The sequence below is a fragment of the Malurus melanocephalus genome, unplaced genomic scaffold, assembly GCF_030028575.1.
Source record: "Malurus melanocephalus ecotype Western Australia unplaced genomic scaffold, MMel_1.1 scaffold_68, whole genome shotgun sequence".
In the NCBI taxonomy this organism is placed as follows: domain Eukaryota; kingdom Metazoa; phylum Chordata; class Aves; order Passeriformes; family Maluridae; genus Malurus; species Malurus melanocephalus.
This window is the reverse complement of record NW_026623300.1, coordinates 1,275,383-1,290,784: the sequence shown is the minus strand read 5'-3', so window position 1 is coordinate 1,290,784 and position 15,402 is coordinate 1,275,383. Positions and strand designations below refer to the sequence as shown.

Genomic DNA, 15,402 nt, shown 5'->3' with positions numbered 1-15,402 from the left:
CTAGTTATAAACCAAGCAGGTTCCATGTCAAACCTCACTGRTCCCTTAATTTTTGATGCTGGTATTTTATCATCACAAAGCTACTCAGATTCAACAGGTTGAATCCAAACAAGTTACATCATCAGAAACATTAAATATTATTTATTATTATTAACCTGGATTTGGCAAAGGTCAACAAGACTACRCAACAAGTTACATATATTAGAAATTGTATCTTTGAATGGCCACCACACATGCCTCAAATTACGTTGCAAGCATTCAGAGTCCCTGTACACTGMAGTGTAATTTACAGCAGACCTTGCACATTAAGCTTTCATGGTGGTGGCTGTGTGTTTCATTACTTTTTAAAGAGAGATTCAGATGACACTGATTTGTCCCACACACACAGGCCTTACACATAACCACCCGCATTAGCATCTCTGGTCTGCTGGTTCAGGTCATGTTTTCTGTTTCTCTCCTTGACTCTTCTTGGCCAAAGGAGAGAAATACTCATTTGCTTCTATCAGACTTTCACCTCATATTTTAGCATGTCACTGTACATATCAGTATTTCAGCTCCTAAGCAACACCATACTATAATTACACCTTTTTTTCTTTTCCATCCTTGTGCACCAACACATTGTGCTTCAATCGAGGATTGAAAACAAACTATCCACCCACTCAGCGAGCCAAATGCCAAAGTGTCTCCAGATTCTTAGGTTCCTTTTGGCTGCAAAATGATCTTCCAAACACGAATGGGCAGTAACCATCATAGCTGGCTTCTCATGTTTGCAAGGAAGTAAACAATTTTTTAAATGCCTCTTCAGCTGCAGAGATGTGTGACAAGCTGTAGCAGCTCATGGCTGTTTGGAAGAGCTGTGCAAGATGCATWAAGATCATCAAGAAACAGCTGCCTGCAAGGATGGAACACAGTACGGCAGGCGAGCAGCAAGGAGAATGCTATGGAATTCAGAGCAGAAGGGTGTCTTTCTCCTCTTTACTGCAGAGCAGTAGGGTTTAGGCTCTTTTCAGGCCCATTTGACACATCTGAATGCTGAAATCCCACCCTGGCATCATAGTCCTGTGGCAGCACAGCCAGAAAAATCCTAGTACTTCATGGTGAGTCAGCACATGTGACTTGAAAGGACCCAGAAAATCAGTGTGTTGAAGGGACAGAGGTGAAAAGGGTTGAGGCTAAAGACTTTGAATTTACTTAGTGATCTATAAGAGAAAGTGGACCATCTCACAGCAACTGAGACTAAACAAGGCACACGCTTTTCTTCTGGGAGTATGGGACACAACGCATGGCATGAAAGCAGCATCTGGCAAAACACACTTCTCTCTTTTTCTCCCTCACACCTTCCTTTCCTYGCTCATTTTTGGTCTACATGTAGATTTGACACAGAAAAATCTCTTTTTTTCATGTTCAAATCCAAGTCCTCATCAGTCACTGCCTCAGAACACTACAGGAAGAATGCCAGCCCAACTATTTTTCACTCTGGCACTTAGGCACAGGCTACATTTTTCAAGCCCTGGCTTCAGCCTCGCTCTCTGGTCCAGTTTCTTGAGAGGACACGACAGCTCACTCACACCTCATTCTGCACTGTGCAGAGAGAACTATTTGTTCTCTTGCTGCAGGGGCRTAAAAGCCAAAGTGTCTTGAGACTCCAGGGCAGCTCGAGGCTCGCCCTGCAGCTACAGCCTTCAGCAACAGCTGGCATTGGTATAGCACGATGAAAGCAGTGAGGATGCCTAAGACAATCAAACAAATTGAAGATCTTGCTACTGAACTTTGGTGCTTTAATAACATTTATTGCTCGAGAAGAGATAAATCCTTCCAAGAAGGGTAAAGGCACTACAGTTATCACACATGGTTCAGGGCAGAGACTTCTCTGCACATGTCACTGCCCACCACACCGAGGAGATGCTGGGCAAAACACAACCAAGAGAATGTCAGCTAAAATCCAGCCCAGGTAAACAGGTTTTGTATGAGGCATCTTGGAAATGGAGGAGTGGAAAGGCAACAGCTCCACTGTTTTCACAGTGTCCTTGTGGAAGGACTTTGAGCCTGATAATCTGCATGCCCAAGGGCAACCACACCACCTCCTGGCATTGCATCCCAAGTCCCCTGAGCAAATTTAGGACCCTCAATGAGTCTGAAAGCAGCATTTGTCCTGGTATATTGTACAAGAAAGTTTACAGATTCCTTGCTCCCACCCCACAGCAGAGAGGGGTTTTCTTTGACCACTATTTGATAGTCCACTGATAGAGAGGACTAGTCCCCAAAAGTCATTCAATAAGCTTTTTTCCTTCAATTTGTGCTCATAAAACTATACAACGCCATAAGCATTTTCCACAGTGGACTCCAAGAGKTTTGGTGCACTGGAAACACTGCTCCTTTTGTTTTTACATTATAGCAAATTCCCTTTAGTCACACTTCCTGTCAAGCCAGTGAATATTTTTGTCTTCTATTTTCTGCAAGGAGAGATAYAGAGCCCTTTTGAAATCTAAGCAAGAGACTTGTGACCAGTTATTAGGAGAGTATTACAACTACAGGTCTAAGCACATTACAAGATCAGACTTATCAGAAAAGCAGAGCAATTGTCAGGGAACAATTTKCCCTTTTGTAACTGTTCCAGTATCCTGGCTGACCACACTGAGAAGATCAGCATGAACAGAAGCTACAGGACCCACATCTCTCAAGTGGRGAGAAAGAAACAGACTCCATAGAGGGCAACATTTCCTTTCTCTCAACAATTTAAGCTAAACCTAAGGAAACCAACTCCTCTGATAATTTTTGTCAGTCTAAGAAACCCTCTTTTTAATTCAACATATTYTCCCTTTCTGCCCCATGTCTGAGAAGGGCAGGGCAGGTAAAGCATGAGCAGAAGTATTGCACATGAAATCCAGCCCATGCTGTTGCAGGATTTTCTGTCAAAGGGATGACAGGAACGCTCTTGTTTTGGTTGGGCAGAGTTTACAGGGAGAGGCAATATCTTTTATTAGACCAACTGATACAGCTGGAAAAAACAGACAAGCTTCTGGGCATAGAAAGCCTTTCCTGCACAGTCCTGAAGGAGGATTTGTTTGTCTGAAGTATCTGTTTTTTCCAGCTGTATTGGTTCATCTAATAAAAGATRCTACCTCTCTGCAAACCCTGCCCCCCTCACCAATCTTTGAATATCATGGCTGTGACAGCAATACTCTTACAATTACTTTAGTGGTGATGGTTTGCAGTGCAGACCTGCATTTGGTCTAACAGGCATCAACTGATTTCACAGAGAAAGGCTACCATTTTTAAAGGCAATATTTTATTATAAACTATGCACATTGCCAGCATGGGCCAGTGTAAAGCTGACGGTGATGAAGGCAAAAACTTTAAAAATCTCCATTTGTCTTGGCAAGTGATACTTTCACATGTGAACAACACCCTAAAGGAACAACACCTGCAAGGACACACATTTACACAGCAGAGAAAAACACAGAAACCAGTAAAGCCTTTCAAACACTATGGGCCTCAAGGAAAGTCTCTGTGTCTGACATACTTTGATGTTCTGAGTACTTCTGGTGGAACAGAAGAAGCGCCTGACTGATCTGCTGCATGGGCAGGAGCTGAAGCTAAGAGATGCAAAAACACCTGAAAGATCATTTTCAGATTGTTAAGACATACTCTTCTTTCCATAGTCTGCTATTAAGTTGAGCACAAATCTAACTGAAAAGCATTTGTACTGCAAATGAAAAAAATCAGTTCTCGCCCTCAATTTAAAATACACTGTTATTTATTACACAATAGGCCATATCTAAATACCTTTACTGATCTCTCTGCTCACTCAAATATGAGTCAATTCACTGTTAGAAGGGTGTCAATATGAAAGCCACAATTCAGTAATTTTTAAGTGAATTACATTTTTGGACACATGCWATTACTAAGACCTATTCCGAGTTTTATTTCAGAGGTCTATGAAGCAAAATGTGAAACATTGTCCATGACRTGTCTGAAGAATGGTAGAAATTTATTTTACAGATTTGTTTGCATTCAAATTACAAATGAATGATCCATATTATTATTCGACTCAGTGGTGTAACTACAGATTAGCTACATTAATTTCAGTGGAATTTCTCCATAGTTTTGCTTTGCCACAGAAATCAGAATGGATGTGGTAAGTATTACAAAATTTCTTGATATTTTATATATTGTAGTTTATATATATCAAGGACTGCAAAATTGTTTTCCAACAAGAAGTGTTTCATCTCTAGAGGACGGTTGATGTTTTGCCTTTTTTAAATAAAAATAACAGCTACAAAATAGATTTATTTTGTAAGCAGAATTTTTATAAGCTGATTTGGCAAATATTTATCCCTGACATAYTTAAAAACTATTAACATATATTTATGCAAATATCAGTTACTCTCTTGAACCTTCTTTTGGGGATTGGAAGCGGAGAAACTATTTCCTAAAGAAGTTTATTTACAGAAATGAACTAATAAAACAATCCACAACCTGACCGTACACCTGAAATAAGCCAGACTGACCAGAAATGCAATACCAGAGGACTATAATTTTGAAAATGATASGAGGGTTGAGAGAAGGGGAAGGAAGGAATTAATTTCAGCATGCTTTATAAAGGAAGAACAGTAAGCTAAAAGCAGAACAAGTCAGTCCCTACAGCTTTTCCCATACAGGTGAATTTCAGGGCAATGAGAAAGTCTTTTTCTTCAAAGCAGAAGTGCTATCATAAGAACTACAGTCTCAAACTACTTTATATATAACCTGCTGTTTCTTCATTTTGCTTTATAATTCYCTGCAAAAATAAAGTGAAAATGAGACACAAATTTTGTTCCACTGAATATCAGACTTTTGCACTCATTTCAACATAAACAAGAAATGAGATGACTGAAAAAATGAGCTTCAGAAATTGCCTAACATTGGAATAAGACTGCATTTTTGTCAACCTGTTGTGAGCTGACCTTCAAACAGGCTTGTGTGGTTTGAAGCTGTGTTCCCATCCAGGGTGTGAGACAGCCCAGAAGCCAAAGGTATCAAACATTAGGCGCTCAGTACCATGGTGCATCAAATATTCAAAAGAATGACCTTGTATTTTTTCTGAAGGTATCACATTATATACTCAGTGTTGGTTTAGACCTTCTGTGGTTATAAAACAAGGTAATTCTCATGTGTTCTGTCACATCTGGCCTAGTAATAAATTACTTTAAAATTATTTATGCATTATGTGCCTTCAAGACTGCTTTAGGACACGAATGGAGAACAGGTCAAACAGTCTTTCATTAAGTCCTTCACAGAGGAAGAAGGGCTTGTGACTGATAATTGCCAAAAGGTATAAGTTATTTTGYTCATGAAATTATTTCTCTACGTGCTATGCAGAACAGGCACCATTTGATGAACACCACAGACAGGAGCAATGTAGCYCATCCTCATCTAACTTCTCATTGCAAGGTTAGCATTGATTTTCTTGGAGCACTTTTCAATCAGCTCACAGCCACGTACCTGGAGCACAGACCATCTCCCTGCTCCATAAAGAGGAAAGGTACTTAATTGCTGCTTTTTTCCCCCCACACAGAAGAGAAAATACACAGGTGACTTATTGACTTATTTTCCAGTGGAGGAAGAAGGCTCTCTAAAAGAAACAGGACTGAGATAACAGCATTAATGGCTAATGGTTTGTCTTGTGGCCATATTACACTGTGAGACTTGTCTGGTCTCTAAGTCAGCCACACAGTGTTGTGTGTTTCTATTCAGAGCCATAAAAGGATAAGTTTTCTTTATAMCTGCTGTTTTTGTCATGGCAGATGAAGATCCTGAGGCATGAAACATGCCAGAGGTCATGGCTGGTTTGCACAATTTRTCTAAAAGACACCAAAACTCCAACTGAGGTATTCCAGACAATACAATGATCTAAAGGTCCCCATCACTCTTTGACACTTTTCACCTATTTACAGTATTTACAGATGGAACAAGATACAAAATTAGGTGTAACAACAAGATTAATGAATTCCTAGCTCTATTTRATACTCCAGGCTCCACATTAAGAGGCCTCTAAGACAAGAAGGCCAAGATAAGCAGAAAAACAAKGAAGCAAGTCTGCTTGACCTGAACTGAAAAAAATTTTTAAAACCTCTATGCACAGTCTGCATAAGAATATTAGGGAAAAAATACAATAAAATTCTTCATGCAAATTGCCATCTGGGCCAGGAAGCTGAGCACAATACTGTTTTCATCATCTTTAATGATGCACAGTTTAGTTCGGAGGAGGGGGGAAGGAAATGGGACCAACCTTTGACCAGTATGACAGCAGCATAAGTAATCCCTTATTGCATTATGAAATGATTCATACATGGGGACCTGTTACATTACTGGCCTGTTAACAGCATCACAGCTCCTTACTTTGACTTTTTTTCATTTTGTTTTACATCAGACAAGCCTATTGCTGTCATTTGTAAAGAACAGAATAGCTGCTACAGTTTTAATATCAAACACAGGAAAAAAATACACAGCAGCTGTTCAGATTTTCTAGGAAGTCTGTTACAATAATGATGTCATGGAAAAAGGCTGGAATCTATTAAAATGGATCAGACAGGCAAGCCATTCAAAACCTTCAAACAATATGCATATACAAGCTGCAGTATGTACCTAACATTAAAATAAAAACAGGCAAATAGTGGAGTTACTTAAAAATATTATTGAGATCAGGCAATTAAGGTAATTTCATAGATTTACTTCAATAAATTTGGTTTACTACTKAAACTACCCAATAAAGCAAAATACAAAAGCTACAACCAGCTCGCTGTCAATTAAACTCACTTTCACCTATAAAAGCATTTAARTCTATTTTTGAATCACTGGCTCAAGCTACATAGGAACAAAAAAAGCTCTCCCAGCAAAAGACTGAACAGTTTGGAAACTAATGATCCAACTTACCTTCTGTTTTTTATTCCAGACTACACTAAGTCAACTATATATGACATCAAATTTTCAATATTCTGGGTTACACTGATAAGTTCACATATAAAGGGAATATATTACAGATGAAGCATTATAATTTTGAGATTAAGTTAAAGTTAAAAAGAGATTATTAAATATTTTTCTTTTCAAACCATCAAATAGATTTTGTACTTCCTAATTATAAAAGASGGGGGAAGAAACCCAAATCAATGAAAATACATCAAGACTCAAAAWATTAATGAAACTACGAATTTGTTTAAAGTGGTAATTCCATCTGGTCACCTGAAGAGATTTGTTTGATGATAGCCCTGGTAAGTTTTATGTAAGAATGCTCTCAGTATACTCCATATTCAGCGACATTCAACATTATGACTAAAGCTTTCTCTAAAAAAAAAATTATTAAAAATTAAAATCAGAACCCAAATCCAAAATTCAAATTGCTAAACAGAATTAAAAACCCCAGAAAACAATGACCCAAACTTCACAGACAGTTCCACGCTGAGGCCATTAAACACTTCCTCCTGCACATGAACACGTATGACCAAATTTGAGTCCACACAAGTCTAGCTGCCAAATCTGATCCCCACTATCCTGCTCACATTTCCAGTCCCTGTAAAAGAAATAGGTTATGCATGCACTAAAAACAATAGGTTTAGCTCTGTGCATTTCACTAAAGGCTCAAAAGATTTGAGCCAGGGTATGATAAAATGAGTCTGAATGTCTTATCTTTGGCACCCCACAGTGTTCATAAACTTTCACTTTAAGCCGTTATTTGGTATAATAAAATAGTGTTAACATTTCAGATGGACATTCAGTGTATAAACTATTCAGTGATTAATGTCCTTGTCTCGTGTTTTCAATTTTCATTGCCAGTGGAGGTCATATGTTATGATGTCAGTTTGAATTTAGACTTCCATTTTGAACAAATTTAATTTAAATTAGGATTCTCAGGCATATGGTCAAAACTGCCTAAAAGTGCTATACTGAGTAAATTAATTCACTCTGCTAACAGGATGGATTTCACATTCTGGTGACACTTGTCCATCAAACAAACACAGTTTGGGTRTATGGTCCCAGACAGTAAAGATGCCATAGGTTGAATGTGCAGGAGCAGAACTCATCTATACCAAGATTTAACAGCACAYTTGCCAACCTTGAGCACAGGAGTTTGCAAGACTCAGACAATAAAAGGAAATTAATCAAATCCCCAGAGCATGACGTAAATTGAATCTGCCAAAAGGATTCAGAAGGAGGAAGAACAGAAGTCTTAAAAGAGATCTGAGCTGGAAGAAGGCTTGGGGCATACTTTCCTTAGGAGCTCGGGATAGAGATGTTTCACAGGGCCTCTGACCAGTAAGACACTCGCCCTTTTATTCTGCCATGCCCATCAGACTGGARAATTCCTCACCAAGTTGCAAAGAAGTTTTATGAGGGCCTGAGACCAGAGGACAGTAGCTTGCTGGTGAAGGGATTATTCTTCTCTTCTCTCCTCCATCCCACCGTCACCCTCCTTTTCCATTTCCCTTGGACTATTACTGCCTTTCTCATGACCCTGTCTATGGCACCAATTTGCAAAGCTAAATCACTCTGTCTTCTATCTCCCTAGTCCCCCCAAAAAACATATTTCAGGCAGTWGTGCTCCCTAAGAAAACTCACTATGGGCCCAAGTAAGAGTCAGCTCCATAATCTGAGTGGTTTCAAGTCCAGGRCATAGAGCACCAATTTTCTGAATAATGCATTATCCTTTTCTCAGGTACATTGGTTCCTTGTGAAATAGTAAGAAAAAAAATTATTTCAGAGTAAGTTATCAAGTTTGGTGGTATTATTATTATTATTAACATTAATATTATTTCCATGGAAGAAATATCAATGGAATAACAATAACTAAGTAACAGTCCTTCTCAAAGCAAAACCAAGCTCAAATGGGTTCTTCAGATGCACAATGCATGAAGCACCAGAATTATTATTACTTTTTACCTATCATTTATTATTAATTTTTTTCCCAATATTAAATGGTAGTGAAGGGATACAAATGAAATATTTCTATACAGCATTCAAATTAAAGAAAATTCTTATATTGCTAAAGCAGTGGCAGAAACAACAAGTACAAGCCACTGGAGATACTTCAACCATCATATAAGGAAGGGCATTCAGAATGTACATAGTCACTAAAACTTCAAAGCTCAATTTGAATTGGGCAAGGGTTAAGAAATCACTGCTGAAAGGGTGGACAGTCTTCTGTAGCATTGTACAGACAGATGCTATAATACAGTGCATGCCAGCTCAAATGTTTTATATTACACAAGTACAATGCCAAAACAAGGAATCATACAGGAATTACATGGAGAAAGCATGGACCTACTCATGGGTTTTTCTGTGTTCAATTTGCTAAGGCAATTTTTTTTTTTTTCAAAAAATGATTGAACTGACTAGGAGCACAATATAAGGTTATCTTCTTCCTCAAGGGTAGCATTTTAAGTGCAGAGTAAACCAAAACCTGTTCAAAAGGTCTTTCGTGTGAAGCCATTAAGCCATTTACATTCATRCAGATGTATAGCCAAAATTATGTATACATTCACACAACTACATAGCTTCTAATATTATCTTTGTATTCATTTCAGATTCAAGTAGATAAACAATTAACTAGGATACTAGTAGAAGCAGGAACAGCATTTGCTATCAGGTAGTTAAACATGGTAAATAGATTACTAACCTTACAATGTTTTAAGAAAACAGCATTAGAAATAGTTCTTTGTTGGAGGAAATATTTCTAAACTCAGCTTAAAACATGTTTGAACTGCTAATAATAAAAAGACTAATTTTCTACAAGTGTGGGAAGACAAACACTTGGGATGGAACACAGAAAATTAATAGCATTTTAACTGKCTTAAAAGTTCTTATATATCATGTTTCTATATAAATAAAGATCAACATAGAAAAGATTATACTTAATTCATTTGTTTAGTTTATAATGTTTGGAAGATGGCATAGCTTTTTATTTTTTCAATAACTCCATTCAATTTACTGGCATTTCAATGTTAGCACATCCCTTTTATAAGAAAAAGCTACAACTCTATTTTAAACTTAAGAGACATTCATTCTTTTTCCTCTCAAAATCTAGGTATAAGTAACAAAACACCAGAGTCTTATAAATTTTCTAACACCAAATGCAAATTAACTMGTGAAATTGCTCTAGGAAAAGTTCCAAGAATGTAAACCCAAAGGAACTTCCAAACAATTTCTCAGTTTCAGGCTCTTTATGATAGTGAGGCAAGGTAACAGAATATGATGCAGTCAGGAAGTGCTATCTACATATGGAAAAATGTTTAATTCTCCAATTTCAACAACTTCCTGTATTGTGTTTATAAGCTCTAAGATGAAATAGATGTTTACAAAAGGAAGAAGATGGAAGGATGGCAAGGGCTCTGTAGAGTTCACAAAGTTTTCAGCGGCCTGAATTGACAGTTCRTAACTTGGAGGGCATCTTCATATATTTTGTAAGCATCTCTCAAATTTGTGTATTCCTCTGTCCTTTACTTGTTGCCAAATGAACTGCTTACCTGCATTTTACCAGTCTTCATTAGCAGCAAAAAAATGCACAGCCCCCACCCCATGATGTGATAAGGTAAAACTGCTCACATTTTGATTTTGTGTTAGCTCTGACTATAAGGCTTTACAACACCATCTCCAGCAAAGTGGGAGTTTTCCCATTATGAACAGAGTAATTATTTAATCTTTCAACAATCCTCCTGAAAAGACTCAAATCCTTTTTTCTTAAGCACAAGGCAGGAGTTTTAACAGATCGTTTAAACAAAGAGCTGCTGATTTTTTGCCCTGCAGATCTACTTCTTGTTTACCCCAAGGGAGAYATCAGTCAAAGAATGACAACTTAACTTGCTGGGCATGCCATTATTTAGCAATAACCCCAAGGGGACTAGGGACATTTCCTGAACACGAAATTTAGGTCTCCCAATGCTTATCTGAAAACATGAGACGGACAATGACAAGCAGCCTGCATCAGAGTCRTGCTGCCAACACCTGGTGTCAGTGTGCCCATTTCCTCCAGCCACTTTCTCARCTGGCTCCCATTTTTCTGTTAGAAAACAATTCTTTACAAATCCCGTCTTGACAGACATCCTAGGTACTATGCATTCAAAATAATAACAACATTCCAACTTGAGAAAGACATCTGTCTTTCTCAAATGTCCTGCTTACCACACCTTGTGTCATCATGAGCATCTCAAGTGACTTTTCTCCAGCTTTTCAAAGTGTAGTTCACTTTGGAGTGAACACTTCTGTGTTTACTTTATGATGGTGCTTATCAACAATGGTCTTAACAAAAAGAAAATTACTTAACTCAGTTCTTACCTGTAGAACTCTTACTTTTCAAGAAATATTCTTGTCTCACAGTTTAAGATGGTAAAATCTGCAACAGAGAAGAATTATGTATGATATTGTACATTTAACATAAGTATTAAAGTTCAGTCACATTTGAGAAAACTGACAGATAAAATTTTAACTATTTTCATGGTATGGCATATATCAAGCAACAATTGTACATATTGCATATACATAATAATTAAAAGTATCTCTATCCCTGCCAGTGTTCCTGCTSAGACATGTAGATATTAGAGTTTTTATCTACTTCCATGCACTACTCAWAACACTCATGCTGTGGTTAAATAGATTAAATAATTATGGTCCTGCTGACAGTGTATTTCTTGTCACTAAACACCCCAAATCAATTGAATTAGGTGCTTTAGGGAGAGGTGCATGACTGGGCAGAGATGCATTCAACCCACATCAACATCTAATGAACTCTTCAGCAAAAACATGCAAAAAAAACCTCCCTAAAAGTACGGATCTGATTACATGCCAGTGAACACTCACTGAAGCCTAATTATAAATTAACACCCTGAACTGCAGCTGAACAAAGCACTATGAGCCTGAGTTTCTGCTGACCAAAAAAAGCTCCCTGTCCAAAARGCAGCAGCCACACTGCAAAAACATTCCATTCACGACAGCCCACCTTTTTATACACCATCTCCCACTGAGGGCAGAAGCTGTGGGCTCTAACCTTTCATACAACTTGCCATAACACCACTAGGCATCACAGCCAGTTACATCTACTGCTCTTTCATCTGCATCTAGTGCCAGACTTGAGCCAAGATTTTCTTTTATTGTTCACTGAGGACTCTTTGCTGACTTAATTTTACAGAGAAACTGACAGAGTCAGACCAAGGAGCTTTGTTGTAAGAAACAGTCTATGTGAACGTCTACAGAACTCACATAATTTTTTCTTTCCTGGTTTGGGGTTTTGTTTTGTTGTTTTGTTTTTCTTCTTCAACTAATCTACCTAGGGCCAGTATAAAGGCCTCTATATTCACCTCTGTTCTAGGCAAATTTGCTGGCATAACCATCACAAAAAATTAATGCCTAGCCTACCTAAACAGCYCAGCCCTGAGCCAAAAGTCAGCAGAAGAGAGCAGCAGCAACACTATTTAGCTGCTCAAATATCTGAAGGCCCCAATGTTGAGCCTTTGTTGTCTGTGCTGGTTCTCCAAGCTGGACAGGCAACCAAGAGCCTCAAATTACACTTCATTGATCCAGGGAAACTGAGGTGGTGTTCAGTTTCAGTTYTGCAACCTGCACATTGACCTGCCTGTTTGTTGGCCTAAACAATGAGATTTCAGGAAATGAGGAGTTTGCACTTTGTCCAAGGCTCRTTTTCAGAGAGGGGGATCTCTGTCTCAGAGGCCTGGGCTGGTATGAGAGGAAAACACAACATCTGGACCCAGGCTCTTGCTCTGCATTCCTTCACTGAGAGAGTTTCTGCCTCAAAAAATCAACCCCAAACCTAGAAATGGGAGGAGGTCTCAACAAGCTCAAATTCCTTCAGCACAATATTTTTATTACCTCTGGTAAAACTGGAGGATCTAAGTCAGAAGGAGACAGATAGATTGCAATAGTTTGCTCAGTAATATTTTACAAACATGTATTCCCACATTTGGAAGATTGAATGCAGTCCATCAATACAAAATCAAACCCTAATCATTTCCAATAAAAAAAGACATGTTTTATTTTGAAATTTGAAAAATTCACATGACACAACATTAATAAGATCCACARTAATGGAATGCCAGGAGGTAAATATAGAAACAACTTATATTACAAAAAAAAMCCAAAAAAACAACCACACAACTARAATTTTCCATGCAAATTTTCCATTAAACTGAATGACAGATTAAAGTTGCTCAAATGTGCAAGAATTCCAATTTGAGACTCAAGCGAAGACCTTTGTTTCTCTAGTGCCATGAAAACAATTCCATAAAGATGCTTACAAACAACATAGCTTAACCCCCACCCACCACCCCAAAAACCCCATACAATAGGAATAAATGACACATGAAACATTTTTGAGAAACAATGTTCAATTCTCTTCTGAAAGTAAGAAACACTATCTCATTGTATTCATGTATGGGAAATAGAAGACTAGAGTTTGTTATTTGCTTGCAACCATGCAAGAATTATAATCTGGTGYTTATGTCTAAGATCAGTTGCAGGAYTTTTGTATCAGCTTAGCTTCCTTTAAAAGTTTGCTTAACTTTAAAGTGCTGCTGGACTGAAGCCTTGCCTTATGCCTCCAAGCAACGTTTTATTATTTATTCTGGCTAATTGATTCATCCAATTCCTCATCCRCATTCAGAAGGCACCTTCTGTTTGGCAACAAAAATCTAATACTTCTAGACTTTAGATTGAGGATATCCACCAGAGCCAAGCAAAGAATTTGTTTTCTTTTTAAAAAGCCTAACATTCCAAACACACTTTTTTTGTGTGTGGTTTTGTTTGTTRTTTGTTTATTTTAACAAAGACCTTGGATGCTTTTCTCTTGGTTCTGTTTTAATTCAACCTTAAATAAAAAGATTTATTAAATTCATRTTCATATCCAGAAGCCACTTCTTGGTAATTTTAAGCTATTTTTATTCAGCAACAGCTGAAAAACTGCCTGTGTGGCAGAAATTTCTGCAAGTGCTCTAGTACAGAGTCCTGAAAAAGCAAAAAGGATACCATTTCATCGCACTAATATACTTATTGTCTATCCAGAACACAGAGAACTTTGCAAAAAAAAAAAAATTCTGGTGCCAGCTCAGCTCAAAAACCCCCTTTTGCCGGCTCCAAGAGGACTTGAGGTGCCCTGCAGTAATTTATTGCAGAGATCCAGCTGTATGTCCCACTAGTAATCGATGGACTGTGCAGAATAAGTTCCTTTTCCTGTTYCTAGGTACCAGATAGCCTCGTATTTCACAATAATGTCTTAGCTTAGTTTTCCCTTGTACTTCCCAGCACAAGAGAGTAGAAAACAGAACAARCAGAACCCCAGCTGAGACGTGGTTTCTTTTACAGTTCCTTCAAAACTAGCAACAWGAAATATAAAGTTTCACCTTCTTATCTAGAATATGTAAATGTTTCAGATTCTGATCTCAGGCTGACTTCCACCGACAAGAGCATTGCGGCTGTCTGGGGAGCTGCCGCTGTCCATCTGCTTTACACTGATACAAGATTGCAATCAGATCTGGGTCATCTCACCTTTGAGTTTGCCACACACATAAATTAAGGGATCACACGCAATAGTGCTTGTGCTAACTGAAATCTAATGTAAGGGGAAAAAAATACTTTTAGCCTTATTCCCTTTCACCCACTAATGTTAAAACACTGATTTATCTACACAAATGAAAGAGGAATTTCTTTATATTTGCTCTTTCCTTCATGAAACAGAGGAACACTCATGCAGTATGTTTACCCACGTCTATGGAAAACAGAACAAATATACCCATAGTATATAAAATACACTATATAAAATACTAGAGAATTTTAATAGCTAATAAGCTATTAAAATGCAGAGAATATATTTTCTACTATTCAAATGTTACAAATATGTGCACCTAACACTACAGAATCATTGAACAGTTTGAGTAAGARGAGACCTTTAAAAGGTCATTTAGTCCCACCCCTCTGCATTAAAAGCTTTATAGCAGTCACATGAATGCGCACTGCCTAATRATCACTTTGGTGGTTTACACATGTTACTATTCATGAAATGTCTGTGTACATCCCCSGGGCTGACAGAAGGATTTTAAAAAACAACATAAGCATGAATAGTGCGATGTGCCGAATTGCATCTTGCTGGCAGCCACTGCACTGTTCCCTCGTGCTTATAACCACAAGTCACTGGTATACTGGGTATACTGGCTACACTGGCAGGGAGCTGTGCTGTGCTGTCATCGCTCAAATCAAGCAAGTCCCAGTGGGAAGAGCAATTCACTATTACAGCAGCTCAACATGGAGCGATGACTTTGAATAGATTTTAACAAGGTGTTCATGCCTGAGAAATAACAGCAGGGGACCCCTGAAAGTTTCAGACTAATTGGCAGATGCCTTTCCATGTCAGAGAAAAAAAAAAAA

The 15,402-nt window shown here is 38.0% G+C and overlaps 1 protein-coding gene across 1 annotated transcript in view; it reads right to left on the bottom strand.

The window, feature by feature from the left end:
- Nucleotides 1–15,402, bottom strand: part of BMPR1B (bone morphogenetic protein receptor type 1B) — a 222,490-nt gene that overhangs the window by 124,415 nt on the left and 82,673 nt on the right. The window contains exon 3 of the mRNA XM_057366581.1: nt 11,308–11,365. The gene's annotated coding sequence lies outside the window, so the exon portion shown is untranslated. The remainder of the gene's footprint in view (nt 1–11,307; nt 11,366–15,402) is intronic.